Here is a 14,331-nt window from a genome sequence, read left to right on the forward strand (position 1 = left end):
AGCTCATCTAGTACCGACAGCATTACCAGTTCTGTGCTATGGTGGGCACGAAAACCAGCTTGCCGCTCCTGGAGAAGATGGTGAGATTCCAGGAGGGATGACAGTGATTTTAGTACATGCTGTTCTAGTACTTTTGACAGGAATGGCAACTGGGAGATTGGCCTATAGTTCTTTAAATTAGTGGGATCTGCTCCGGGCTTCTTTAACAGGGGCCTGACGCGTGCTTCTTTAAAGGAAGATGGCAAAGTTCCCGTGGCTAATGAGGTATTTAGAAGGTCTAAGATTTGGTCTTCTAGGAGTGGTATTGCCAGCCGGAGGATATCAGGTGGGCAAGGGTCGGCGGGAGAGCCAGATTTGGTGGAAGATACAAGTTGTCTCAAAGTGGTGGGATCAATTTCAGGGAAGCTGGAGAGGACAAGGGATGGAAGTTGTGAAGAAGATTCGGTGGGGGAGACTGGGTTGTCCTTCTTGATATCGGACAGGATGGTCGCAACTTTTTCCAGGAAATAACCCTGAAAGGTCTCACACTCAATCAGAATATCAGCCTTTCCTTCCTTCTTACTCAGCTCTTTCAGGATTTGGAAGGTCTCTCTCTGGATGTTGGTAGCCTTATTGATACGTGTCTCATCCATGACACACAATCTCACTCCACATAATTCCAGTGCACTGAATACCACTGAATTACTATCCACACAATTTCACTGCACACCATGCTACATAATTCCACTACCCTGAAAAGAAGTGACCGGAAAATGACAAGATACTAGGTGGAGTACTAAGCATCTCAAAAAAAGTTAAGGACTGTCCTCGCACACCACCAGGTGTCATGCTTTATCATTGGCAGTACTCGCTCTCTAGAAACTGCATCTGGTAGAGAGCGGGCTTACACCTGGAGACAGGGAGGCACTTCTAAAATCTAAGTGGGGGCCCGTGCAAAAGAGTGATTTAAAAACCAATGTAAAAGCCGAAATACATTTATTCACTGGGCAATTACTTGGTATTGAAAGTAAATGTGGGGAATGGGGGAATTAGTACCCCATCACTACAGTGATTGTAGTCGTCAACATGTTTCTCCCAAACTGGCCCTCAGGGTCTGTGGCATTCAGCAGGACAGAAAAAACTGTGGGCGCCTATCTATCATGATTGGTCCGAAATTACCATTGTGTAGGGTGACCTATGTCAACCTCTAGCTGAGTGATGTTTCGAAAACCTGTAATGTAAAAGTGAGATTGCCATCAGGGTGATGTCTGCGCGATATCCGGTCATAGCAGAATCATAGTACACATATCATGCAAATATAGTGGTTATTGCATGTGCTGTGTGAGACACAATTCACTGCAAACGTGGAACACACAGTACATTTTACATAATTTTGTGAGACCAGCTCACAATCTTACCCCAGGTGAGGTTCCTAAATGCCCCATAGGAAGAGAGTATTAGAGACCCCTGTAGTCACATCTTAAAGTAAATAGATTCGAGATTTTTGGGAGGTAAACATACGAGATGCACGTCATTTGGAAGTCAATGTGACTACACAAATGAGCTAATTCACACCGCCATTGATACTCTACTGCCTCAAGATGCGCCTCTCGTCGCAGACGTGTTCACTCCTCTTCTCCAATGTCGAATGGAGAGGGGCGTGTGCGTAACTTTAAATAGGCATCCTAATTGTCTGAATTGGCTTAATTGGTTATACGTGTGCTAAATAGCCCATTTTAGTTGTTTTTGGTGTCCGGGCTATCGCCTGGAGGCAGTGTGTAGCAAGATCATTGGAATGGCCTGATGTTCACTCCATGTAGGCCTATCAGCTATGTGCCGTGATTGAAGCTGGCCCGCTGCACGTGTGCGAGTCCTGGTGTCCCGATCTGGATTGCCTGGGCCTCGTATCAGCTGTGTGCCTTGATTGGAGCTGAGCCGCTGCACGTGTGCAAGCCCCGGTGTCCCTATCGGGACCGCCTGGGCTTCGCATCACTGTGCTTTCCCCTTTCAAGATTCTTCCCTGCGTCATGAATGATGTGACGCAGGGGTAGAATCAGGGTAGCTTCTTTGAATCTACATGTTAAGGTTGGAGGCCAGCTCACCCTGAATACCCTGTAGCCTCTAGTTTCCTCCCCTGGGAAACCCCAGAGTTTTGTGTATTACACAAATTCCTACTAAACATAGCTCCACTCAACACCACAATTCCATTCCACACAATTCCACAACAAACAAATCCAATCCAAACCACATAATGCCAATCCACACCACATACATCCACTCTGTTATGTTTGCGGATGTGGAACATCCCACTTAGTTCTGTAAGGGAGGGAGTTTTCTAAGGCACCCCATCATGCACGAGTGGGATGTACCGAGCTTGTGACATGTGGGGGAGAGTCAATAAAAAGGCCAGAGGGACGTACCTCATGGTCAGATCTAAGTAAAGACTTCCATGTCTGCCTCATTATTCCTAAGTTGCCGCACTCTGTAGGCCGCATCAACACAACAAATTGGTGACGTGTGGGAGCTGTACCATCCCGCCTGTGCACCCGGCACATACCTTGTCTTCTGCTTTTGTGGTGCCTCGTCGAAGGTTGATGCAGTGACGTCACGGGCCGCTGGGGAGCCTCGGCCAATTGCTCCAGGTGATTACAGCTCCCGCATCTTGACAGCTGCTCGTGCCTGTGTGGCATGCTGTCTATTATACTGCTGGCTGAGCAAGGGGCATACCTGGCTCTTTCTCTTCACAAGTTTGCCCAGCAGCTCCCTCCTGCTGTCTCCCTGCTGTGTGGACTCAAGCAGCTACTTGTTCAGAGGGCGTGTTGCTGATCCTATAACCCAAGAAACAGCACACAAGTCACCACAGAACACTCCATGCTGAAGGGTCCACTGTGGTGACTGTTCTATTATACATGGCCCTCTGACTCCTGGGAGTGAACAGCTCCCTACTGCCTGCTACATGGTGGGTCCCCTGCAGCCTACTTCCTGAAGTGAGAGACAATTGTCCTGCCATGGGTGCACCACCTCTTCACCAAAGTAGAGGTGTAACATGGTGGCTACTGGCATTCCTGGCTTGGATACCACACACCACTGAAGGTGCATGCTCCCTATCTAGGGTCATTCGCCCTCTCATTGCAGCTTTGACCAGCTTGGTGAGACCTCTGTGCTGTTTTTCACTCCTTTGCTCAGCGGACACGTGTGGCATTGGTGATGGCTGCAGTACCAGCACTTGAACCTTTTATTGTAGCGGGTCCCCCGTTTGTGCAGGCAGTGCACTGGAAGGACTGGGTAGAGAGACTCAAGAACTATTTAGCTGCAGTTCCTGCACTTAGGTGGTGCTACCATTCACAAATTGGCAAAATCGGTAGTGGAGGATGGTCCACCATTTACATATGCTACTCTGAAAAGACCCTCACTGCGTATTTTGAACCGCTTGCGTATCGTGACTATGAGAGGTTCCTCCTATGCAAAGCAATACAACTCCCCAAAGAGTCAGTAGACACTTTTTACGCCCACCTCAAAGAACTTGCAAGTACCTGCACATTGCCTGATGCAGATGATGAAATCTGCGACCAGTTCATAAAGGGCTGCATATCTGTCAAACTGAGGAAAAACATTCTTCAGGTACCAGGTATGTACATGGCGTATTTGCTCATGATGGGGCGATCAAAAGAGCTATCCAATGCGTGCACTGTGCTTATTGAAGCAGCTTTACAGCGACAAGTAAAAACAGGGCCTGTAAATGTGGTGGGAGCTATGGGGCTGACAAGAAAAAGACCCGATGTAAGCCGGCTATGAATGCCAGAGTGTGTTATATTGGGCCCTATCCTCATCAAGGGTCATGCCCTGCTCAGGGAAAATGATGCTCTGCCAGCAACAAACAAAATCATTTTTCCAAAGTGTACCGTTCCTCTGCACATAAAAAGACACAAAAATAGAAGGCAGTAAATATCATGCAGACCCCTGCAACCTAAGATGATGAAGAAGACTTGAATGATGATGATGTGGAGGGGGCTATACATGTCATACATGCTATTATGCCTGGAAAATGTCCTCGTAGTGTAGTGTAGTTCCTATATTCCCAATAGGCTCTGCGCATTGGAATAACATAAACGATAGTTTAGACGTAGGACTGAGGTCAACTAGGTCTCTATTGAATATGTTAGACTTAATTATGAATGCCAGCTAGCTCAGAGGTCACTAGAAACTTTCGAGTAAACAGGAAGGTGTTAACTTTCCTGAATAGACAAGAAGGGATTCATTTCTGACAACCGCATAAACATGACAACTTTGCTCCCTCCAGAATAAGGAGTATATCTCCAGAGTCGCGGAAACAATAGATAGCTATTTCACTCAGTCAATTGTGCATGCTTAGTTTCACCAGAAGTGCAGAGAAACAGAGAGACAGGCGTTTTCAATAAAAGAGGTTATTTATTGAACAGTCTTCTTTCTCATGCAAGAGAAGTGAGTTGCCATAATTGCAATACTTGCCATAAAGTAAAGTGCGTACAGTAAAAGGAGTATTATGAAATAATACTGTAAAAGCATGGTACAGTTTCTAAGCCATACCGTGTTTAAAATAGATAAAATATATACATACATAAAATCATTGACTAAACGTACTCAACTGGTGCTTCTACAATACGCCTACCCCGGTGTACCTAACCTAAGCCCAGTACGTGGGAAGGAGTAATTGAGCTGCAGTTTAAGTTAAGATAGTTTTTGCCAAGAATCTGAATCAAGAATTCTCTAAGGATCTAATCAGCTCCGTACCTTGGTTATAGAATGAAGGAGGTCTTGTATCTCGTTCTCAGGACTCGATCTCCCAGTCACCCACAAGGGTGACTGGAAACACTGGAGCTGGATTTCTCGGCAGGAGAAAAGACAGAGTCTCTCTCAGTGCGTCAATGGGAGGGTCGGCTTCCTTCGGCACTTGCCACAGCAGGGCGTCGGGCAAGTAGATAGCTGATCTGCTCCAAACCACCGTGTGTTTTGCTAGGGCAACTGTTGGTGTATTTATACCTGGAAGGTGCCGGGTTTGACGTAAGGTTGGACATAAGACGTCACTAAGAACTCGCAGTTCTTTCAGGACTCCAGGAGTTCTTGGACAAATCAAAACAGAAGCAGGGGGAATTCCCGGGCTGCTGGAGGCTTGGTTTGTTTAAGAACGCGTTGTGCTTTCTAGGAGTCTGTGGGAGTAGCCTTGCCGTATTTGGACTGCATTAGCTATGACTAAATATGGATATGATTCTTATGCCTTTATAAGGATATGATTTGTTATAACCACATGAGGGCATAAATCGGGAATATTTAAATGGGGTCCTAGATACGTTCACAACACCCACTCCACGTATAATGTCCATCATTACTAAATACTAAGCAATATTAAACATATACCTATGCATGTGTTTTCCAGCCCACCCCAAAATACATAAAATGCATTTGAAATGGTATGTACACGAAAAATTAGTAGTATACTGTACGCTTTTCAAGCAATGATATCATTCAGATTATGCATATATTGTACATTGGAATGATGACTGAATGAATCACGAAAATTACATTTATGAAATGGCTCTCGATACAGAAGAGAAGGTCGAGACCATTTCATCACATATTTATACAATACTGTACATGTGCTAGAGGCTGAATCAAAATATTGTCTCTAGAGTTAAAAAAATAGAAATCTTGTTCTCTAAGAATAGTTCTACTTTAAGCAGAGTACCATGTGCCAAAAAAAGGAGTAAATATTTTGGGAACGGGAAAAAATGTTCTTTCTTCAGGGCAAAAATTAGTTCCAATAGTTTTTTAGGAGTTCTGTTTATCAAAACTGAAGGCCGAATTCAGAGTTCAGGGAACGCTGTGTGCTCATGTTTTCAAAAGTTATTCAAAAGTTATTCTCCTTGCTAGGAGAGAACATTAACTCAGATAGGCTGGCAAAGAATTTGTCTACAACAGTAGGTGAAAGTTGGACCAAGTCCGAAAAAGTAGAAATAGTGCATATATAAGAAGCATTGCCATCTTCGGTGTCTAGATCAGCAATGGTCACAGAAGGTTGTACCTGTGTGCCGCTTTTATCTCGTACCTCACCGACACCTAATCGTAATGGTGAGGTCTCAACGAATGCCGTCATCAGAATAGGTAGCCGCTGGGGAAAACACGTTGCATGAGCCGTTACCGAACCAAGCAAAGTATCGATATCCATAGGTACTGCTGATGGTAGTGTGAGACAGACGTCCAACACGCATTCTTCTCCGCATAGCAGACATCGTAGAACAGGTAGGATGCAATCTTGCCAGATTGGTCTGAATGAAAGAAACCATGTGGTATTCAGATCTCTTAGCCGAGCTAAGCCGAGTACTTTAGTTATTCTTTCTCGGTATCTCATCGCAAGGATTGTTTCTTCCTTTGTAGCCTGAGTTTTGTCTGTGACTGGACTTGCCATATCGGAGCAGAAGAAACAAAAATAAAATTCCTGCTATGAGTCCCAAGATGAGAGGCAGTTCCGCCGAACACAGAGTGCACAAAATTTGGGAAGATGCTCCGGACTGCTTCAAAGGGTGCTAATAGTCCCGAAACAATTGTCTTAAATACATGTGCGATGCCACTGGTATCATACATGTTTAAAATTTGACCTAACATTTCTACGAAATGTACGGGGCAATTTGTTGATAATAATGCATGTATCTCTGCTGCTGTCCTTGCAACTTGCAGATTATACGTCTCTCTGGACGAGGTTAAAGGCACAGTTGTTTGTAAAAGAATAGACTTCATTCTGCTTAAAGTATCAATTCGAATAGAAGAGATATTCAGAGAAGGCCATATTGCTGCCTCCTTGTCTGGTTTGCTGTTTGGATACAATACTTGCATACAGCAAATGACCCTGGAAGTAACGCTTACGAGATAGGCTATTCCTGGCACCATGCCACAACAGCTGTGGTCACTTATTATAACGTAGCTGCCGTTGGAAAGCTGTCTGAAAAAAGGCTCTATCTGTGTTGCAGGGGTGCCGTGCAGATGACATGAAAGGTTATTTGAACCTTCGCTGGCTCCATGCAAGTTAATACCTTGACACAGAAGTGTACCGCTTACTGAATTTTTACAGTTGTTACCACTAAGAAATACCTCTTTTTTTCCCTTCACTATAACATCTATGTGTATAAGGTAAATTCCAGGTTGACTTGATGTATCCTTTACCCAACCTTTCATACAGGCCTGCTGGTATATGCTTTTGGCAATATTGAAACTGAAAAGTCGTTATCGGAATTGTAATTGTACCATGTATTATCCATTCAATGACAGGTCGTTCTGACATTGTTAATGGTAATTTTTCAAGTTTTTCAATGCTCAGCACCGTATAGTCTGCTCCTTTTTGTGCCAATGAGATTTGTTTATCTGTAAGGTTAAAGATAGAAAATAATGTTGTTGTGTTGATTAGACGCCATGGCACGTAGCCTGAATGCAGATTTTGTAACGTCCAGCCTAGCTGTACAATAGAACGTAATTGGGACTGGCCATGTTGTAAAATTAGCATATTCTGTTCTATTATATCAATCGCAGTTGATACATTGCTGTCCAGTGAATACATTCTGGAGGATAGAGTCGTTAACCCATTGTCCACTACAGACAGTGATTTTTCCAAATGAATACGATCAATTTCTCGTATTTTTCAGCAGTTTCAATTTGCATTACTTTCCAAGCTTCGTTGTAAACAGCATATATACCGGCGTATATGAAACCTTTTTGACGCTGTTTGCCAGGTCCCAATATGAAATCTCGCAAGTCAGCACCTTCTTTAAGTAAAGTCAAGTGTTGCTTAATTTCAGGCAGTGTGGATCTCTGTAGCCATTCGAGGCATAATTTCCCTACACTGTATGTTGTAATTATCCCTGGATGTTGTCTCTGGGAATTTTTTGGGTCTGGCCTGTTCTATTTGAACCCCTGTCTTTTATTCAGGAATCTATCTTGACAGTTATTAGTGTCTGTGGGCCAGATCAACCATTTTTTCCAATCAGGATTAGTTCTGTTTTGGTGTAAAATATGGGATACGTCAATTTCCACATCTGTAGTGCTATTACTATCAGGCATGGGTTTTGTTTAAGTCTTTTATCTTGGCTAGGCCAAGACAGGTTGTTTGTTGAATGGTGTCATTCAGGAACATTATTTGTTCTGGGATCATGCAGGCTCTAAATAATGATTCTAGACCTTGTACCTGCCAATCTTTTGTACCCCAAATGGTTTTTGTTTCAATGTTGTTTTTCCAAAATTCAAAACCAAATGTAGACATTTTTTCATAAAATCTTGTGGAATATATCAATTTAATGTTTGTCAACATGTTTTTCATTCCTGTCTTATTTAACATTTTAAAATAAAACATTTCTGGATCTGTGTTGTTAAACCCTGAGAAGTATGGGAATTTCTCATAAAATGTTTTCGAGCTGTCTAAAACATTTCTAGGATTAGCAGATTTATGCAAATAGTGATGACCATAATAATTATAGCAATACATTTCTTCATAATTTGATGAGCCTTCTAAATAATCATGCTCTGTGAATTTTGCTGACATTTCTAAATCTGACATCATATTATTAATATTTTCAAAGTCCCAATCATCAGAGAAAGTACTAGGTGATACAAAGTCACTTAATGAAACCTTGAACTTATGTAGATATTTCAAGAGTTCAACTGGGCCATAGATTTCGTAATCAGTTGTGTCCCATGCTACACCACCAGGTATAGGAATGGCTGTGATGTTCACTGATGATAGTTCTCTTTTTTCAATGTGAGAAGATCTGTGAGGCTTTAGGACCAAGTTGATGTTCTGACTTGCTGTGTCCATTGTACTCTATTTTCCATCAATGAATTTTCCCAAGCTTAAAACCAAAATGAGCCAGAGTAGGAGGAAAAGTACACCTAACACAATCCATAATTCAATCCATGGTGAAATCAGATATGTTTCTTTGAGTTGATGAAAGAGTTCAGTCATTTTTTCTTTGAAAGATTCAGTTTCTTCAGGTTCACTTGGATCATCAGAAAAGTCATCGAAATTGATGAAGTAGCCAGATGCAGTTCTGTCAATTGTTGGAATTGCTTACGGATTTTCATTAATCTTTGTACGTGTGTAGTCAGAGGCTACATCATTGTAGATTGGTGCTTCTTGACGAGGGGTTGTAATTTGCGTTTCAAGAGGCACAAGTTCCATGGCTTTGTTGCATAGTCCTTTTTTATTCACTGGAGGTTTATCAAATGTGATTAGTCTCTCAGTTTGACCTCTTGGATTGTAGCAAGATTTGGTCTTCTGCTATTTCTTGGGAGTCAAAACGGGGTTACCCAATGCACTCAAAACAGTGAAACATTTGTTCAGTAACAAAACACGATTCAGTACAAAAAGACAAAGCGACAGAAGAAATCTAGGAATCTCCAGAGGGAGAGTGGTCCGTTGGAGTCCTTTATTGTGTCAAACAGCCAGCCGACACGTGTTTCATCGCTATTGCGAATCCTCAGGGCTAATAAGGCTGTATTGAGACTCGTAGGTCGCACAGCTGGTGATAATTCCGACCCAGCCAGGCCCGTGACCATCAATTGCGAAATTGCAAGAAAAATGGTCTCCACACCCAATATGAGGTGACTGTGAGGAGAAACTTCCTATGTTCACAATACTGTTTCAAAATCGATTGGTTCCTTGGAATGTTTCAACAACCACAAACCGAGTGTATAATCCAACACACGGAAGCCTGAAGTCAGGTATGACTTCAGTCTGTAGAAAGAACGCCCAATCTCCGCAAAGTCTTTAGCAACCGAATGCGGTAACCAGCGTGTTCTCTCTCCGGGCCGTGTCCTGTTTAGTCACGGGCCCGGCTGGGTCAGAATTATCACCAGCTGTGCGACCTACGAGTCTCTATACAGCCTTATTAGCACTGAGGATTCGCAATAGCGATGAAACACGTGTTGGCTGACACAATAAAGGACTCCAACGGACTACTCTCCCTCTGGAGATTCCTAGATTTCTTCTGTCGCTTTGTCTTTTTATACTGAATCGTGTTTTGTTACTGAACAAATGTTTCACTGTTTTGAGTGCATTGGGTAACCCCGTTTTTTCTGCAGTTGGTAGTTGTAACTACTCACTTCCGACTGGTTCCAAGGGCTCTCCACTCACCCTTTGCACCACTTAATGTAAGTCAACCTATATAACGTGTGTTGATTGTCAGGCTGCGCACCTTGTTCTTTCTGACTACAAGCCCTTCGGTAATCCCACTATTTCTTGGGAGTCCACTGGGCCTACTACTTATTATTGGCCACATAATTGTGGTTTTACCAGGTCGATTGATACAACTCGGTTCTCCTTTTTACCAGCAAGGGGTGGTAGTACAACTGATCTTGTTCCGGTGACTGCTAAGACAGGTACTGCTTTTCTGTAAGAAGGTCCAAATTCCTTCTTCACCGCGATCTTTTCTCTGACCAGATCTCCAATCTTTGGAATCCAGACAGGTCTTGCTGGGGCAGGTGGTTTTTCTTCAGTGGTCGTTGGCTTTAGCTTTATGTTTCTTAGACTTCTTCTTGTTTCATTTAAGTCCTGTAAAACAGCCAAACGATCCTTGATATCAAAGGTTTTTTGTTTCACCACTGAAGTGTGACAATCTAGGTCCTGGATGATCATTCTAGTACCAAACAAAGGTTTGTATGGAGTGATACCTCCTAGAGAATTTCTTGGCAGATTATTAAGACTACGTTGGACACTTGTTAGATGTTTGACCCACCCGTAACCCGAACCTAATACCCTCGCTGTTATAGATTGCTTTATGTCACGTTTTTTTCTCTCCACTACCGCATTTCCCTCGGGATGGAATGGACTAGAGTACCGCTGAGGTTACGTAGTTTTTGACTCCGCTTTGTATTCAGCCGCCATTTTGTGCTTAGCCACCATTTTGTGTTTTCTCACTCAGGCAGCACGGCGAACGCGATGAACGCGGTGTTTTTGCTCTTTCAGCTGCTACGTGTTTCTCCTGTTAAAGAGTAACTCTTGCCCATGTTTACGAAACCGATGTCAGGGTCTGGCCGAGTCCGTAAATCCATGTCTAGACTGCTTAATCCATATCTTACTCCACTGTTTGGGTCCCACCATTCTTCTTGACTTTATCTTGTTTAACTGGCCTGCACTATTCTCTTCGTGTGTTCTCTTGTTACATAGCCTATCCTTTGAAGCATTCAAACATGTTCTACCACCTGCAAATTGAATTACGGGCACTAGTGTTGATTAACTTGAGGGGAGGAGAGCACACGGGGTCTGAAAGAAGAGTGTGTTTTAGACATTCGGTAGCTTGTTTTCGAACTATTCCTATTTGTCAGTTTTGTGTGTTTTGGGAGTTGTCATTGTAAACTTGTGTTGTGTAGTAGACTGTGCGCCACAGAGTGAAGTGGCAGTCTCTTGAGAATATACCAGTTTGGTACTTCTTAGACAACTGTGCTTAGCTGTAGGTAATAAACCTGCTTTTCTACGCCTAACAGAGTGTCTCGTGTCTCTGTCTGTCAAGGCAGGTGAACCCGGAGATCTTAGGCGTGCCCTGCGCCGCCTGTCCCATAAGGTCAGGTTCTCCAATTGGCGGCCCAACGTGTGGGCACCTTCAGTGGTAGTAGTTTTTGCCCGAGAGTCGTGAGGAGCTTCGCAAGAAAATTCCGGAGGATTCCGCGAGCCACGTGAGCGACCCCTGTATGTCGAAGTGGACCGACGGTCTTTTGAAGCGTGGCTACTCCTTCCCGACGGCTGCTGACGACTGCTGCCCTGACTGTCGCCCTGCCTCGGCCCTCTGGTGATGATTGGTATCGCGAGACGTTAGACGGACATCTGTTGGCGTGAGAAAGCATTTAGTTAAGTATTCGTGGGTAGCGCCCACTCTTTGTTTTTGTTTTTGTTATTCAAATAGCGCGCTAACCGAAGCCAAGAGGTAAGTACGTTTGTGCTGTGACTATATTGTCTAAAATCCCTTGACGTTTGTGAGGAAGTCCAGTTCGTTACGAAATGCCTGGATTCAGTAAGTTTAGGAAATTTTGTTGTTTTGGTTGTTCTAGGGATTCCCGGCTAGAGGATTCTTGTCCGATTCCTCCGGTTGGAACTCCCACTTACGAGCTCTATTCGAAACATGGTCTTGGTCCTAATCATATTTAATGAAACCTGGATTCGATATATGAAGAAAGATGGTGTCCTACAGTGGCCACAAAATGGTACTTTCGAGCCTGATATACTAGATAATTTGGAAGCGATTTTATTTAAAAGAAAAGCCCGGCCGGCAATGTTTGACTCTTTCCGCCTCTGGTGTAAGGAAGCCAAACAGAAAGAAATTAAGCAAATGAAGAAAGATAAGAAAGAGCAGAATATGACGATTTTACAGGCTGCCCAACAGTTTAAAAATGATGAGGCCGATCAGTTGGTTGAGGTATCAGAAAGACAGCATCGTATGGCAATAGACAGATGTCATCCTGTGTTACCTGCTGCGTCAAAAAGTAATAATCCTAACGAAGATCCTTTTATGTCCCATCTATTGACGTTACCTCCACCTTACGTGTTAGGTGCTAATGCACCCCCATTACAACCGGCTGCTAATCCAGCTGTTCTGGTTCCTGCACAATTGCCCCTTCCTGTGATTCCACCTCCGCCCCCTTTACCAGCGACTCCTGCACCCCAATCTTCTGTGCCTCAGTCTCTTTTACCTTTCGTTTCTTTTGCTACAGATTCTTCTCCTGTTTTGCAGAATACGTTGTCTCCTGTTTTAGTGTCAGATTCCCCTACAGCTCGACAACGTTTAGTCGAAACTGTTTCTGGTTTTCTGTCGCCTTTTCTTGGGCCTCTTTACTTTTCTCCTGCTTCGTCTCGACGACAGTCTCGTAGTCAGATTCCAGACTTGGAAGAACAGACTAAGTTAGATTCTCTTGCCCGTAATTGGATCATGAACAGTGTACAGTACAGTGTGCGTGATATTTTAGATACTTTTCTTCAATGGAATGCGCTTACACAGAGGTATGTCTTTAATGTTATGTGCAAAACTCTTATTAAAGAATGGGGAGATGTGAATCTGGATTCACCTCCTAAGGATCTATTCGAAGTACAGGATCAATTCGATAAAGGACTTATTGTGGGTCTTGATGTAGAACGTGCTATTCAAAAGCTTGTTACTTTCTGATCTTCCTTTTTCTCTCAAACTTCTCTTGAGCCTGATCCTGCGGTTTGTCATAAATTGGCACAATATCCTATGCGAGAAGTTCCTCCAATATGGAGAGATACAGTTCCACAAGCAGGTGCTAATCCGGCTGTTGCCGCTCATTTTCAGCGTATATGGGTACATGATCCTTGGAAAAGATCAGAAGTGTTGGCACTTAAGCAGTCTTTACCGGATCCTCGTAAGAATCCTGCTGGGTATTATGAAGAGTTGTCCCAGACTGTTGATGCGTGTATTAGGAATTTGGCAGATATTGATTTACTTATGGGAAATGTAGTCCCACAAGCGATATGGGCCAAGATTCGTAAACAAGACCACGATCAAGCTTTAGGTGGTGATTGGGCTGCTATTACAGCAGCGGATGCAGGACAAATAGGTGGTGCCAAACCTGATGATTTGATTACGGAATTACCTAGTAAAATATTAGATCTTATGAAAACGATGATGCCTGCTGTACGCGTTAACTGGGATAAGTTGGCAGCGTGTAAACAAAAGACTGATGAAAGTGTCTCCGATTTCTTTACTCGTTTCGAAGAGACTTTCATCGACCATAGTGGTCAAGATATGAGTACCGAAGGTGGACAGCGATTATTCGTAGATAAATTCGTCTTTAATTTACTTCCAGAATTATCGCATAAATTGAAACAATCGTAGAGTTCATGGGCCGTTTCTTCAACTGCCCAGATATTAGCTACTGCTCAGTATTATGAGAATAGGGATAAGGAAGATATGGAAAAAGTGGAAAAAAAGACTAAGGAATTAAAAACGAAGGTTCTTCTGCAACAGGCTTATCCCCCTCGTTCTGCTCAGCCCCAATTTCAACAGCCTCCACAGTTCCAGAAGTTGTTGCAGAAACCGGTATCTTCAGCTCCGCGATTTCCGTTGGGTCCTAATCAGTGCGCCTATTGTAAAGAGGAAGGTCATTTTAAGAATAGCTGTCCGGTTTTGTTGCAACGTTATGGTAGATCATTAGCACCACGGGGTCGTGGTGATTCTCGGTCTATGTCCAGAGGCAGAGGACGTGGTGCGTCGTCTCAGGAACGACGTCCTTCTCCCCCTCAGGACTCTACAAATTATTTTGATCAGCGGAATTCCCAGTCTGCACAATATTACAATGATGACTATTGTTCAGATAGTGAGAACG

The sequence above is a fragment of the Lissotriton helveticus genome, chromosome 5_1, assembly GCF_964261635.1.
Source record: "Lissotriton helveticus chromosome 5_1, aLisHel1.1, whole genome shotgun sequence".
Lineage (NCBI taxonomy): Eukaryota > Metazoa > Chordata > Amphibia > Caudata > Salamandridae > Lissotriton > Lissotriton helveticus.